Source organism: Pan paniscus, chromosome 1 (assembly GCF_029289425.2).
Source record: "Pan paniscus chromosome 1, NHGRI_mPanPan1-v2.0_pri, whole genome shotgun sequence".
In the NCBI taxonomy this organism is placed as follows: domain Eukaryota; kingdom Metazoa; phylum Chordata; class Mammalia; order Primates; family Hominidae; genus Pan; species Pan paniscus.
The window spans coordinates 127036054-127052680 of record NC_073249.2 but is presented as its reverse complement, the minus strand read 5'-3'; the positions used below and the strand labels follow the sequence as shown (position 1 = coordinate 127052680).

The window sequence follows — 16627 nt, the reverse complement described above, 5'->3', positions numbered from 1 at the left end:
TTACTGCAAAGACTGTGGGTTTTGACTGAGATAAATCTTGGTTCATGTCTGAGCTCTGACAAGTTATGCAAGACAAGCCATACACTTAATATCTCAGAACCTCTGTTTCTTAATCTGTAAAATGAATACCTCCTTTTACAGATTAAATGAGATCTAAATGAGATAATACCTGTAAATCACCTAGCACAATGCCTGATATACTGTAGGTATTCAAGATTCTCTTACTATTTTTACTTCTCTCATGAAGTACAGTTATTACAGTTATTAGAAAACATTTAATGCAAACCAGTTTTGACCTGCATTTGTCTTTTTTTTTTTTTTGAGACAGGGTCTCACTGTCACCTTGGCTGGAGTACAGAGGCGCAATCTCAGCTCACTGCAACTTCCACCTCCCTGGCTCAAGTGATCTCCCACTTTAGCCTCCCAAGTAGGTGGAACTACTGGCATGTGCCACCATGCCTGGCTAATTTTTTATTTTTTGTAGAGACAGCTTTCACCATGTTGCCCAGGATGGTCTCAGACTTCTGGGCTCAAGTGATCTGCCCACCTAAGCCTCCCAAAGTGCTGGGATTGCAGGCCTGAGCCACTGTGTCCAGCCCCTGCATTTGTCTTTTATGTTATTACACAGAGTTATGAAGAGATCATTCTCCCACAATAAATATTGTGGCGTTTATTAATTATTTTATAAATTCAACATAGAGTAAATGCTTAATATATGAAAGGTGCTGGTATGGAGAAGCAGGAAATACAGTGAATAGAAGAAGGAAATGTATATCATTTGTCAACAAATTAGTCTGATAAAATTTATGAGTGCTATTATAAAAGGTATATGCAAAATGGCATGAGAGTGTAGTAGAGTGAAGGATTCAATCTGCTTGGAAGACATATGAAACTTCACTAAAACTTGTATGTTGAGTCCTGTAAGATATATAGAGGTTCTACAAATAGAGAAGGGAGAAGAGGTGTTTAAAAAGACGAATATTTGTTCGTGAATGCATGAAAGAACGAGATTGAGACAGGTAATAGTTTATGGCAGGAAATGTATGTTGGGACCAGATTATGAGGGCTGTTTTATGTGAAGGAGTTTGGACTCTATCCTCTATTTTGTAAGAAGTCAATTAAACTTTACAAACAGGGCAAGGCACAGTGACTCATGCCTGTAATCCCAGCATTTTGGGAGGCCTAGGTGAGAGGATCACTTGAGGGCAGGAGTTTGAGACCAGCATGGGCAATGAAGCAAGACCCCGGCTCTACAAAAAATAAAAAAATTATCTGGTTGTGGTAGCATGCGGTTGTAGGTCCAGCTACTTGGGAGGCTGAGGCAGAAGGATTGCCTGAGCCCAGTAGGTTGAGGCTGCAGCGAGCCGTGATCACAGCACTGCAGTCCAGCCTGGGTGACAGAGTCAGACTTGGTCTCAAAAAAACTCCAAAAAAAAACCCAAAAATAAAAGAGATGTGATCAGACCTATGTCTTATTAAGACATCTGCTATATGGAGGCTAGATTAGAGTTGAGAGCGTCTGAAGCTTGCCCTCTTCAGTTAGGCAGAGTGGCATAAGACTTGAACAGTAAATGTAGAACAAACATAATTAATATATATTTATATTCTCTGTAGCTTAAGCTTATAGTATGTGTAAACTTCTAAGACTGTAGGTTTACCTGGAAGTGGTTGCAATTTCATGTTTAGAAAAGGTGTTTGTTAAAAAAACAAAACTATACAGCATTTGGATTCGAATATTGGAATCTTGTTCTCAAGGGAAGGTGGTAATCTAACATTAATTATTTAAACACAATCAGCAGCTAGGATTTTTTAAAGTTTGAAAACCTTTGACAACAAAGTAAGATAAATTGTTCTGTAAAGGCACATGCACTGTTAAGTTTCACAGCACTATTCACAACAGCAAAGACATAGAATCAATCTAGATGCCCATCAGTGGTGAACTGGACGTAAAACTATGATACATATACACCCTGGAATACTATGCAGCTATGAAACAATGAGACTATGGCCTTTGCAGCAACATGGATGGAGCTGAAGGCCATTATTCTAAACAAATTAATGCAGGAACAGAAAACTAAATACTGCATGCTCTCAGTTATAAGTAGGAGCTAAACATTGAGTACATATGAACACAAAGAAGGGGACACAATAGACATTGAGGTCTATTTAAGGGTGCAGGGTTGGAGGAGGGTAAGGATTGAAAAATTGCCTATTGGGTATTATGCTGATTACCTGGGTGACAAAATTATCTATACACCAAAGCCCCAGGACACACAATTTACCCATGTAACAAACGTGCATACCTACCCCTTACCTTCAATCTAAAATAAAAGTTGGGGAAAAAAAAAAGAATGTTTGACAGTTTGTCAGACCATAAATCCATAAAAACTGCTCATTCTATATTGTTTCAGTTAAATTATTTTCACATTAAATTTTTAAAAATCATTTATGAATGCTACAAAGAAAACTATTTTAAGGCCCCTCACCATTCAGGTTTATCCTCAGGCTGAATAGCTAAACATTGTTCTCGATTACCCTTCTATGCTTTATTTATTTAAGACAGGGTCTTACTCTGTCACACAAGGAGTGCAGTAGGCCTGGTGCAGTGGCTCACACCTGTAATCCCAGCACTCTGGGAGGTACAGGCGGGCAGATCACCAGAGGTCAGGAGTTTGAGAACAGCCTGATGAACATCGCGAAACTCCGTCTCTATTAAAAATACCAAAAAAAAAAAAAAAAAAAAATTAGCTGGGCGTGGTGGCAGGCGCCTGTAATCTCAGCATCTCAGCTACTCGGGAGGTAGAGGTTGCAGTGAGCCAAGATCACGCCATTGCACTCCAGCTTGGGCGACAAGAGTGAAATTCCATCTCAGAAGGAAGGGAGGAAGGGAGGAAGGGAGGGAGGAAGGGAGGGAGGGAGGGAGGGAGGGAGGGAGGGAGGGCGGGCAGTGAGGTGATTACAGCTCATTGCTCCTGGGCTCAAGCAATCCTCCAGCCTCAGCTTCTCGAGTAGCTGGGAGTATAGATAGGCACACGCCACAATATCTGGCTAATTTTTTAAAGTTTGTTGTAAAGACAGAGTCCGACTATGTTGCCCAGGCTGGTCTGGAACTCCTGGGCTCAAGGGATCCTCCCATCTTGGTCTCCCAAAGTGCTGGGATTATAGGTGTGAGACACCGTGCCTGGCCCTCGTATGCTTTAATACCTAAACATTTGAAAAATCACTGGAAAATGCTAGAACCTTGTAATGTTAGTGCGTGGGGAGCAACTCTATCTTAATGAGTAATTATATTTTACTTTCTGCATATAGATACGTTTCAGTTGGCATGTTTTGATACATGCAGTATATCTGAGATTGAGCAATAAATTATGTTTAAAGGAGTCAACTTGAATAGTCTAGTAGGGACAGAGAGACTAAAATTGGGAATTTTTTTCTCTAGCTTATAAGCTTTATATCTGATTATATGTTATTAATATTTCAAGTTATAAAAACAAACATACTAATGAAAATTGTGAAAATCTGTACTGTTTTGCCTTTTATGTCCTTTTTTCCTCCTACCCATACCTAGCTATGTCTTTTAAAACAGCAAAGAGGCCGGGCAGGGTGGCTCATACCTGTAATCCCAGCACTGTGGGAAGCTGAGGCAGGAGGATGGCCTGAGCCTGAGACCAGCCTGGGCAACACAGGGAGACCCCATCTTTACAAATAAAAAAAAAAATTAAAAAATTTAGCTAGGTGTGGTGGCACATGCCTGTGGTTGCAGCTACTCAGGAGGCTGAGGTGGGAGTATAGCTTGAGCCCAGGAGGTAGAGGCAGCAGTGAGCCGTGGCATGCCACTGCACTCCAGCCTGGGGAACAGAGTGAGACCCTGTTTCAAAAAATATAAAATAAAATAATAAAACAAATTGATGTTTTCTAAACTAAGTGGTAGTAGAAGAATTGCTTTGTAACACTGGCCAAGTCCTTGTTTTTTCTATGGAAATGTTACGGTTAAACATTTAGTTTTGTGAGCAAAAAGTGGATGGGTCAGTTTTCTATGAGAAGATTACTAGAGTAGTTTCTCATTCATTTAGTATCTTTGTTGTTACTGAGTCCAGAATATATTTTAAAAAGTATTTATTGAGTGCATACTGTGTGCAAGGAATTGTTCTATGTACTCTTCGGTAAACCAGTTTTCCTAATAATTAATTTTTTAAAATATAGCAACTTAATTTCATCCAGTCTTTCTCTGAAAAATATTTAATGCTTTCTTCTGGAATAGACATAGAGTGTTCCCTTTGGCAGCACATATACTAAAATTCGAACGTTATGGAGAAGATTAGCATGGCCCTTGCTCAAGGATGCTACACAAATTCATGAAGCATTCCATTAGGGAAGAAAAAATAGATGTAGAATTGGAAACATTACATTTAAAAAATACAGACTTAGATCCTCATATTAATTTCTTGTGGCTGCTGTAACAAATTATCACAAATTTTGTGGCTTAAAACAATAGCAATTTATTCTCTCACAGTTCTGGAGACCAGAAATCCAAAATTAATATAACTGAGTTGAAATCTAATTGTCAGCAAGGCCTCACTCCATCTGGTTGCTCTGGGAGAGCATCCATTCCTTTCCTCTTCCAGCTTCTGTTAGCTGCCAATATTCCTTTGCTTGTGCCTGCATCACTCTAATATCCCAGGACAGCATTATCAAATCTCTCTCTGCTTCATCTTTATATTGCATTCTTCTCTTGTGTATCTGTATTCTCCTTTTCTTTCTTTTTTTTTATTTTATTTGAGACAGAGTCTCACTCTGTTGCTCAGGCTGGAGTGCAGTGGCGTGATCTCGGCTCACTGCAAGCTCCACCTCCCGGGTTCATGCCATTCTCCTGCCTCAGCCTCCGGAGTAGCTGGGACTACAGGCGCCCGCCACCACGCCCGGCTAATTTTTTATATTTTTAGTAGAGACGGTGTTTCACCATGTTAGCCAGGATGGTCTCGATCTCCTCTATCTCGTGATCTGCCCACCTTGGCTTCCCAAAGTGCTGGGATTACAGACGTGAGCCACCGCGCCCGGCCTCCTTTTCTTTTTAAAAATATTTTTCCAGGCCGGGTGCGGTGGCTCACGCCTGTAATCCCAGCACTTTGAGAGGCCGAGGTGGGTGGATCACCCGAGGTCAAGAGTTCGAGACCACCCTGGCCAACATGGTGAAACCCCGTGTCTACTAGAAATACAAAAATTAGCCGGACATGGTGGTGCAAGCCTATAATCCCAGCTACTCGGGACACTAAGGCAGGAGAATCGCTTGAACCCAGGAGGCAGAAGTTGCAGTGAGCCGAGATCACACCATTGTACTCCAGCCTGGGCAACAGAGCAAGACTCTGTCTCTCTCTCTCTCTCTATATATATGTATATATATTCCAGCTTTATTGAAGTGTTTATATATATATGTATTAATTAAATATTTGGTGGCTGATTTCCATCTGGAGAATTGTGTGATAACTGTATTTTTTTTTTACTTCTATCCCCAATCTTCTTAGTTTTGAATCTTTACTAATGATTAGTGCCTGTAGACCCTACCTGGCTTTTACACAAGTCTCTGTTCTTTGTAGAATATCTTTAACTGTTGTAAGTGGTGGGAAGTGACCATAACAGAATGAGGTAGAGCAGAATTGCATGAGAGTGTGGGGAAATGGGAGGGTGGGAAGGACTAAGTTCATTTTTACATGGCACCACACATTGAAAGGAGATCTTAGAGATATTAAGTCGTTTTGTTTCCAAATCAGTGCATTTCTAAGAGTACAATAGTGAGTGCTGAACGATTTTTATCTAAACATTAGAATGCAAATTGGTTTTATATTTGTATAGGTAAAGAAATATCTGAATACTCTTGGTTTTATTTAAATCTAGGAATGGAAATTTTGCAGCCTATGAAAGAACAAGTTAAAAATGGATACTACTGTAACTTACGTACAGGTGATATTTTCTTAGTAAATAGTTACCTGACACCTTGAGGAAGAAAGAAAAGGAGAAACAATGAAAAGTTGTTTAACTTAGAACATGATAGGAGCCTGTAAGTTATAAAGAGTTGGTTAAATGTTATTGAGCAAAATTTTGCTTTTCTTAAGCACTTAAGAGGGAACTAATTTAGGGGAGGCTATTATTTCTATCATAAAAATTGAGTTTATTATATCTGTAGCGTAAATTACTTTCTACTTATTTCTTTCACTTACATGAAAAAGGTTTTTGGATTTTCCACGAGATTATTATGGATTTCAAGTACAAGATATTGTTGCTCTTCTTCTTGAGTACTGTATCTACTTCTGAGGTAGTTAGAAAAGAATATATACAAATACCAGTGTCAAAAGTTGTCAGTTATGATGAATTTTATTTGTCATTATTTAGCCTGTAATAATAGGTTATAGTTTTAAAGTTTTGGCATCATGGAAGATAATGGACAAAAAATTTCAACTGAGCTCAGCATTTCTGTATGTATATACTTTTTTCTGTTGATTTATTTGGAAAAACCTTAAAATGTTTGTTTTTTACCCTAGTAGTTGTCTCTGACCAGTGTATAATGTGACATATTTGCATAGCACTTTGTAACTTGTGTGTTTTCATATATACTCTCTTATGTCATTAACCTCTAGTAGACTGATATTGTTACTAAGGGAGTACAGTGTTTAGAAAATGTAAATATAGCTTACTCTAAAAATCATAACTTAGGAATTTAGCCCTTGTTTTTATAATAGAAGGAAAATTGACTTGCAGACTATCTAAGATACTAGGTAGTCTAAAAATGTATATGAATTTTATTTTATTTTATTATTTATTTATTTATTTTTGAGACAGAGTCTTGCTCTGTTGCCCAGGCTGGAGTGTAGCAGTGGGATTTCGGCTCACTGCAACCTCCTCCTCCCAGGTTCAAGAAATTCTCGTGGCCTCAGCCTCCTGAGTAGCTGGGATTACAGGTGTGTGCCACCATGCCTGGCTAATTTTTGTATTTTTAGTAGAGACGGGGTTTTGCCATGTTGACCAGGCTTGGCTCGAACTCCTGGCCTCAAGTGATCCGCTCACCTCAGCCTCCCAAAGTGCTGGGATTACAGACATGAGCCACTGCACCCAGCCTGTGTATGAATTTTAGTACAGTTTTAAAACATTGACTAAATATTTAGTTTTTTAGGACTTTTAGTGGCTGGAGACATATCAGCAAAACACAGATATTGTCTCAGAATGATAAGCTTTATACACAGACTGAAAAAGTATACAGACTATACATTGGTGAGCCACTGGAAATAAGTCTGTAGTAATACTGATTTTAGGGTTTACCTACACCTACAAGGATGTATTCTTTTTTTTTTTTTTTGAGATGGAGTCTTGCTGTGTTGCCCAGGATGGAGTGCAGTGGCACAATCTCAGCTCACTGCAACCTCCGCCTCTTGGGTTCAAGTGATTCTCGTGCCTCAGCCTCCTGAGTAGCTGGGATTACAGGTGCGCACCACCACGTCCAGCTAATTTTTTGTATTTTTAGTAGAGACGGGTTTTGCCATGTTGCCCAGGCTTTGAACCCCTGAGCTCAGGCAATCCGCCCACCTTGGCCTCCCAAAGTGCTGGGATTACAGGTGTGAGCCACGGCATCCGGCCTGTATTCTATTTTTGAAAAGATGAATATAAATTATTAGTATATGGTGTTTTGAGTATTTTAGAACTTGGTGTAGATCTGTAATGCAATTAATGAAGATATAAATAATTTATCAGTATCTCATTAGTTTGGGGATGGTGGTAGTAAGTGTGCATTAATGAAACATATGCATTATATAATGTATATTTTTTAAATATTTAGACCTGTAAAGTAACTCGTAGTTGGCTGATAAAACTTTGTAAAGCAAGGATCTTTGGGAGCTGCTTTAATAAAAATGAAGGTAACTAGTATATCACATATATTTAACTATAGATTTTAGTGTGTTTGAAAATCTTTTTCTCTTAAGAATATTAAATAATTACTGAAAATATCTTTGAACATGAAATAAGCTAATATTTTTTGTATAAAATGCAAAAGTAAATTCTAACCAAGCCATCATCCAAACTCATTAAATCCAAATGAATGGAGTTTAGATGAATGAAATTTTCTTGTATATTTTCCCTCAAGAGGTGAGAAGAGATTTAAAAATAATAAAACTGAACTTTATAAATATCAAACATCCAAAAATTTAGAGGAGAATTAGTGATTAGAAAGCAAGTTCAAGATCGATTAGGGTGACAAACAAAACCCTGAAATATTTTTTGTGCACAGGACTGTAAAGGATTTATAGAAGTACTAGCAATGTGATTGCTGTATCAAATCAGTGTGATTGTAATGTCTACATTCATACCCAAAGATTATAATTATGGATCATTATAATAATTATACAATAGTTGATTATTATATTTTACTATATAGATATACTCAACGTTTACAATTTACAAATTTATGTGGAACTTTTAGAAAAAGTTGAAATTAGATTAATAGAATTGTGTGTGTGTGGGTGTGTGTGTGTGTTTCAGAACTGGAGGGGAGTGGAATGAAGAGAAGTTGGGTAATGGCTACAAAAATACGGTTGGGGGCCAGGCGCGGCGGCTCATGCCTGTAATCCCAGCACTTTGGGAGGCCCAGGCGGGCGGATCACAAGGTGAGGAGATGATATCAACCTGACCAACATGGTGAAACCCCGTCTCTACTAAAAATACAAAAAATTAGCCGGGCGTGGTGGCGGGCGCCTGTAATCCCAGCTACTCAGGAGGCCGAGGCAGGAGAATCTCTTGAAACCGGGAGGCAGAGGTTGGAGTGAGCCGAGATCGCGCCACTGCACTCCAGCCTGGGCGACAAAGCGAGACTCCGTCTCAAAACAAAACAAAACAAAACAGAACAAAAAAACAGTTGAATAGAAGGAATAAGTTTGAGTATATGATAATACAATAGGGAAATATATTATTTAATTTTTTTTTTCGAGATGGAGTCTTGCTCTCTCACCCAGGCTGGAGTGCAGTGGCACGATCTCGGCTCACTGCACCCTCTGCCTCCCAGGTTCAAGCGATTCTCCTGCCTCAGCCCCCTGAGTAGCTGGGATTACAGGCGCCCACCACGCCTGGCTAATTTTTGTATGTTTAGCAGAGATGAGGTTTCACCATGTTGGCCAGGCTGGTCTCAAACTCCTGACTGCGTGATCCGCCGGCCTTGGCCTCCCAAAGTGCTGGGATTACAGGCATGAGCCACCGCGCCCGGCCTTATTTTTTTATTTTATTTTACATTTAATTAATTATTTTACATTTCAACATAGCTAGAAGAATTGTAATGTTCTCAACATAAAGATTAGTTTGTGGCGGTGGATATCCCAATTAACCCTCATTTAATCATTACACATCATATACATGTATGAAAATATCACATGTACTCCCAAAAGAAGTAGATCTGATATATCAGTTAAAAAGTACAAAAACAAGAAATAGAGGGGACCTGAGAAATCATATGAAATATTAAATTTTTAAAAATAGCATAAAAACACTTGTGTCTTATATAATATTTAGAAGCCGGATAATTGATTCCCCTGGGGGGAAGAGGAAAGGAATAGACTTAGAGTTGTAGATTAAAGGGGCCTTTGCATCCTCATAGCTTAGCTCCCATTTAGGAGTGAGAACATAATGATGTTTGGTTTTTCATTCCTGAGTTACTTCACCTAAAATAATGGTCTTCAGTTCCATCTGGGTTGCTGTGAATGTCATTATTTCATTTCTTTTTATGGCTGAGTAGTACTCCGTTGTATATATACCACAATTTATTTGTTGATTAATAGACATTTGGACTGGTTCCATATTTTCATAATTGCAAATTGTGCTGCTATAAACATGTGTGTGCAAATATCTTTTTCATATAATGACTTCTTTTCCTCTGTCTAGATACCTAGTAGCGGGATTGCTGGATCAAATGGTAGTTCTACTTTTAGTTCTTTAAGGAATCTCCACATTGTTTTCCATAGTAGTTATACTAGTTTACATTACAGCCAGCAGTGTAAAAGTGTTCCCTTTTCAACACATCCATGCCATCATCTATTTTTATTTTTATTTTTTGATTTTGGCTGTTCTTGCAGGATTAAAGTGGTATCACATTGTGGTTTTGATTTGCATTTCCCTGATAATTAGTGATATTGGGCATTTTTTCATATGTTTATTGGCCATTTGTATATCTTCTTTTGAGAATTGTCTGTTCATGTCCTTAGCCCAATTTTGGATGGGATTCTTTGTTTTTTTCTTGCTGATTTGCTTGAGTTCCTTGTAGATTCTGGATATTAGTTGTTTGTTGGATGTATAGATTGCAAATATTTTCTCCCACTCTGTGGGTTGTCTGTTTACTCTGCTGATTATTTCTTTTGCTGTGAAGAAACATTTTAGTCATCTATCTTTGTTTTTGTTGCATTTGCTTTTGGGTTTTTGATCATTAAGTCTTTGCCTAAGCCAATGTCTAGTAGGGTTTTTCTAATATTATCTTCTAGAATTTTTATGGTTTCAGGTCTTAAAGTCCTTGATCCACCTTGAGTTGATTTTTGTGTAAGGTGAGAGAGGAGGATCCAGTTTCATTCTTCTACACGTGGCCAATTATCCAAGCATCACTTGTTGAATAGGGTGTCCTTTCCCCACTCTATGTTTTTGTTTGCTTTGTTGAAGATCAGTTGGCTGTAAGTATTTGGCTTTATTTCTGGGTTCTCTATTCTGTTCCATTGGTCTATGTGCCTATTTTTATAACAGTACCATGCTGTTTTAGTGACTATGGCCTTATAGTATAGTTTGAAGTCAGGTAATGTGATACCTCCAGATTTGTTCTTTTTGCTTAGTCTTGCTTTGGCTATGCAGGCTCTTTTTTGGTTCCATATGAATTTTAGGATTGTTTTTTCGAGTTCTGTGAAGAATGATGCTGGCATTTTGATGGGAATTGCATTGAATTTGTAGATTGCTTTTGGCAGTACGGTCATTTTCACAATATTGATTCTACGCATCCGTGAGTGTGGGATGTATTTCTATTTATTTGTGTCATCTATGATTTCTTTCAGCAGTGTTTTGTAGTTTTCCTTATAGAGGTCTTTCACCTCCTGGGTTAGGTGTATTCCTAAGTATTTTATTTTATTGTTTTGCAGCTATTGTAAAAGGGGTTGAGTTCTTTATTTGATTCTCAGCTTGGTCACTGTTGGTGTATAGGAGAGCTACAGATTTGTTTACATTGCTTTTGTATCCTGAAACTTTGCTGAATTCATTTATCAGTTCTAGGAGCTTTTTGGATGAGTCTTTAGTGTTTTCTAAGTATACAATCATATTATCAGCAAACAGCCACACTTTGACTTCCTGTTTATCAATTTGGATGCCTGATTATTTTCGTTTTGAGTTTATTCTACGGTTAGGCAGAATAGTAAATTAAATTTTAATTCTTTATAGGTAATCTGTTACAAATGATCATTTGTTTGCATATATTCTACTTTTTTTTTTTTTTTTTTTGAGACAGGGTCTCACTCTGTTGCTCGGGCTGGAGTGCAGTGGTGCCACCATGGTTCACTGCAGCCTCGACCTCCCGAGCTCAAGTGATCCTCCAACTTCAGCCTCCTGAGTAGCTGGGACTACAAGCATGCACCACCATGCCCAGATAATTTTTGTATTTTTTAGGAGAGACATGGTTTTGCCACGTTGCATAGGCTGGCCTCTAACTCCTGGGCTCAAGTGATCTGCCTGCTCCTGCGCCTGGCCATATTCTACTTTTCAACTTTTAAAAACATACATTATAATAAATAAAGAGCATTAATAATAACTGTATTATTATGGGGAATGTTTATATTGATGTTTGGAAATGGAAATGCAAAATTTTCAAAGTATATCCTGACCTTTAATTTTTATTTATTTATTTATTTATTTATTTATTTATTTGATTTTTTGAGACAGGGCCTCTCTTTGTTACTCAGGCTGGAGTGCAGTGGTACACAATCTTGGCTCACTGCAGCTTTGACTTCCCAAACTCAAGGGATACTTTCTCCTCAGACCCCAATAGCTGGGACCACAGGCACAGGCCACCATGCCCAGCTAATTTTTGTATTTTTTGTAGAGACAAGTTTTCACCATTTTGACCAGACTGGTCTCTCACTCCTGGAGTCAAGTGATCTGCACACCTGGGCCTACCAAAGTGCTGGGTTTACAAGCCTGAGCCACCACGCCTGGCCTAAATTTTCACTTGAAAAGAAGTTAGAGCATTGCTGTTATAATAGGGACATTATGGTCTTGTTTGCACAGAATAAACAAAAGACTTCCTTGAACAGATATGAAATCATTGTTTGACATTTTCCAGGAGAATTAGATGCCTCTGCCAAATGTAAGTTGCTGGAAACTTACTCTCCTTCCATATAGAGATAAAGGCACCAGGATGTCCTGGAATTTTACAATAGCATGTAGTGGGAGCCAGGGAGCCTGATATAAGCTATATAGGCTGGTGTCTCCAGTTACTAGTAGTGACCTTGAACAAATCATCTACTTCTCTATTCACTATTTTCTTCATTTTAAAGTGAAGAAATTATATTAGATGATTTCTAAAACATATTATACCTCTAAAGTGCTATAATTTTATTTCACATTGGACAAAATTGAGATAGATGATTACAAGGTCTATGTATTCTTGCCTCTAAGCTTGATCCTCTATTTGTAACAGAGATATATTATTCAATTTTTGTCTCTGAAAGTCAAATTAAATGCTTAAGATCGTTTTTTCCAATAGTTATAATCTATGTATATTTAATAGTGAGTATACATATTTTACCATTAAAAATTTTATCCTTATATTCATGGTGCTGCATTGTTCGTGTTTGGAGCATATTCAGTTGAGGGTAGGAATTGCTGAATTTAGTAAGCTGGACTTAATGCTTTTAGGAATAGATCTCTCTGTAACTATGGTACTTAGCCTAATGTAGGCATGAAATAATGATTGTTGAATCTCTTTGAATATATTATATATATTACAATAATTAGGAGTTAAGGATCATATATATACAACCATACCTAAACCATGGTAGCTTGGTTGTAGCAACCTGGTAGCTTGATAGCTTGGGTTGTGAGAGCTCTAAAGAGATATACTATAAACAGGGTTCACATTTGAAAAAATTTAGGTAGAAGTTGGACTCATGGAAAAGATAGAGGTGGGGTAAAGAATAGACTAACAGAATGTCCTTAGAATTAATCCAAAGAAATCAGAGCTAGAGCCAAAGTTGTGCAGAAAGCCTGGTTAGGAATGCTATTATTTGGTATGTCCTCAATCTTTAATTTTTTTAAATCAACTTTATTGAGTTCTAATTTACATACAATAAAATGTACCCATTGAATAAAATGAACCATTATACCCCTGAATTGTAGATTTAAACAAAATCCACAATTCAGTGAATTCTGATAAATAAATTCAATCATATAACTACCACACAGTATTTCCACCACTACCAAAAATTCTTTGCTGTCCCTTTGCAGTCAACCCTCAACCCCAGCCCCTATCTGTAGGTAACCATAAATTTGCATCTGTCACTATAATTTAATTTTGCCTTTTCTAGAATTTTATATATAAATGGAAAGATAAAGTATACAGTATACTGTTTTGTTTAATTTTTTTTTGCTCAGTATGTTTTTTACTTTTTTTGGGTGCTTTAGTGTGGCAGTATTTCATTCCTTTTTATAGTTGAGCATTATTCCATTGTATGGATATACCACATAGGATAATTTATTCAAATATTGATGGGCATTTGGAGTATTTCATTTCTGATGTTACAAATAAAGCTCTTATGAATATTCATGTGCAAATATTGTTGTGAACATGTGTTTTCAAATTTCTTGGGTATATCTAAGAGTGGAATTGCTAGGTCATATGAAAAGATTATGTTATTGTTTTCTTCCTTCTCTTCCTTCCCTTCCTTCTGTCCCTCCCCTCCCCTCCTCTTCCCTCCCCTCTCCTCCCCTCCTCTTGTTTCTTCCCATCCTTTCCTACCTTCCCTTTCTTACCTGTCTTTCTCCCCTTGGTCTCCTCTCCCCTCCCCTTCCCCTCCTCTCTCCTCCCCTTCTCTCCTCTCTCCTATACTCTTTTTGTTTTTATTTGAGAGGGTCTTGCTCTGTTGCCCAGGCTAGAATACAGCAGTTCAATCGTAGCTCACTATAACCTCAAACTTCCTGGGCTCAAACCATCCTCCTGCCTCAGCCTCCTGAGTAGCTGGAACTACATGCATGTAGCACCAAACCCAGCTAATTATTTTTGTAGAGACGGGATCTCAATATGTTGCCCAGGCTGGTCTCAAACTCCTGGCCTCAAGTGATCCTCCAGCCTCAGCCTCCCAAAGTGCTGTTTTCTTTTAATAAGGAATTGATAAACTTTTTCAAAGTGGTCGTACCATTTTACATTTTCACTAGCAATGTTGAGGGCTGTTTGCTCTAAATCCCCTTTAACACTTAGTTGTATCAGTTTTTAAAATTTAGCCAGTCTAATAGGTAGATAATGGTATCTCATTGTGGTCTTAATTTGTATTTCCCTAATGACCTTTTCCTATGCCTATTAGTCACTCATTTGTCTTTATTGATAAAATATCTTTGTTTTTTTGTTTTGTTTTGTTTTGTTTTGTTTTGTTTGAGATGGAGTTTTACTCTTGTTGCCCACACTGGAGTACAATGGCCTAGTCTTGGCTCACTGCAACCTCCATCTCTCGGGTTCAAGCAATTCTTCTGCCTCAGCCTCCTGAGTAGCTGGGATTACAGGCACCTGCAAGCATGCCTGGCTAATTTTTGTATTTTTAGTAGAGATGGGATTTCATTATGTTGGCCAGGCCGCTCTTGAACTCCTGACCTCAGGTGATCCACCCACCTCGGCCTCCCAAAGTGCTGGGATTACAGGCATGAGCCACCGTGCCTGGCTGGTAAAATATCTTTTGCCTGTTTTTAAATTGGATTGTCGGTCTTTGATTTATTGTATTATTAAAGTTCTGTATATATTCTGGATATATTGTCAGATACATGTATTGAGAATATTTCCTCCCATAATGTAGTTTGCCTTTCATATTATTTTACAGTATCTTTGGAAGAGCAGTCTTTAATTTATTATTGTTTTATTTTATTGAGGCAGAGTCTTGCTCTGTCACCCAGGCTGGAGTGTGGTGGCATGAACATGGCTCACTGCAGCCTTGACCTTCTGGGCTCAATTGATCCTCCTGCCTCAGCCTCTTGAATGCTGGGACCACAGGTGCATGCCACCATGCCTAGCTATTTTTTTGTAGAACTGAGGTCTCACTTTGTTGTCCAAGGTGGCCTTGAACTTCAGGGCTCAAATGATCCTCCTGCCTCAGCCTCTCAAAGTGCTGGGATTACAGGTGTGAGCCACTGCACCTGGCCCGATTTTTAATTTTAATGTGTCCAGTTTATCCATTTTTTTCATTTATGGTTTGTGCTTTTTGTATCCTAAGAACTCTTGGCCTATCTCTACATGATTACAGTTTTTTTCCTATGCTTTGTTATTATTGAATATTTATAGTTTCAGCTTTTGTAATGGCTATATGATCCATTTCTAGTTAATATTTGGTGTGAGAAAGTTAGGGGTAGAGGGTTATTTTTTAAAAAATACGTATATCTGGCGGGGCACGGTGGCTGAAGCCTGTAATCCCAGAACTTTGGGAGACCAAGGTGGGCAGATCATGAGGTCAGGAGATCGAGACCATCCTGGCCAACATGGTGAAACCCCGTCTCTACTAAAAATACAAAAATTAGCTGGGTGTGGTGGCGTGTGCTTGTAATCCCAGCTACTTGGGAGGCTGAGGCAGAGAAATTGCTTGAACAAGGGTGTCAGAGGTTGCAGTGAGCTGAGATCATACCACTGCACTCCAGCCTGGTGACAGAGCAAGACTCCGTCTCAAAAAATAAATAAATAAATAAAAATACATAGATCTCATTATTCCAGTCCAGAACTATTTGTTGAAAAGACTGTCCCCTTTTTTCTGTACCTTTGTCAAATATTGTTTGACAATATTTATATATGGTTTAATAGACTGAATATTTGTGCTCTTCTCCTCTCTGTCCCCTGCCTCCCCAAATTCACATGTTGAAATCCTAACTCTCAATATGATGGTATTAAGAAGTAGGGCCTTTGGGAGGTAATTAGGTCATGAAAGTGGAGCCCTCATGAATGAGATTAGTGCCTTTTTAAAAAGAGACCCCAGAGAACTCTCTATTTTCTGCCATGTGAGGATACAATGAGAAGACAGACATCTGTGAACCCAGAAGAAGGGCCTCACTAGAACCCAACAATGCCAGCACTCTCATCTTGGACTTCCAGCCTGCAGAACTGTGAGAAATAAATTGCTGTGTTTATAAGCCACCCAGTCTATGATACTTTGTTACAGCAGCCTAAGCTCATAAGATATATGGATCTAAATCTGGACTATATTCTGTTCCATTGATCTATGCTTCTGTCCTCATGCCAATACCAGGTTTTGTTTTTTTGTTTTGAGATGATGTCTCGCTCTGTCGTCCAGGCTGGAGTGCAGTGGCGCAATCTCAGCTCACTGCAACCTTCGCCTCTGGGTTCAATCAATTCTCCTGCCTCAGCTTCCTGAGTAGCTGG

At 38.5% G+C, this 16627-nt stretch overlaps 1 protein-coding gene and 1 non-coding gene across 7 annotated transcripts in view; both read left to right on the top strand.

The window, feature by feature from the left end:
* The window catches only part of SLC35A3 (solute carrier family 35 member A3), a 76854-nt gene that overhangs the window by 11953 nt on the left and 48274 nt on the right, over window positions 1-16627 (top strand). The gene's annotated exons all lie outside the window — the stretch shown is intronic.
* On the top strand, window positions 4269-4375 carry LOC112438341 (U6 spliceosomal RNA). Its single transcript, XR_003026787.2, has one exon. It is a non-coding gene; the product is annotated as a U6 spliceosomal RNA (small nuclear RNA).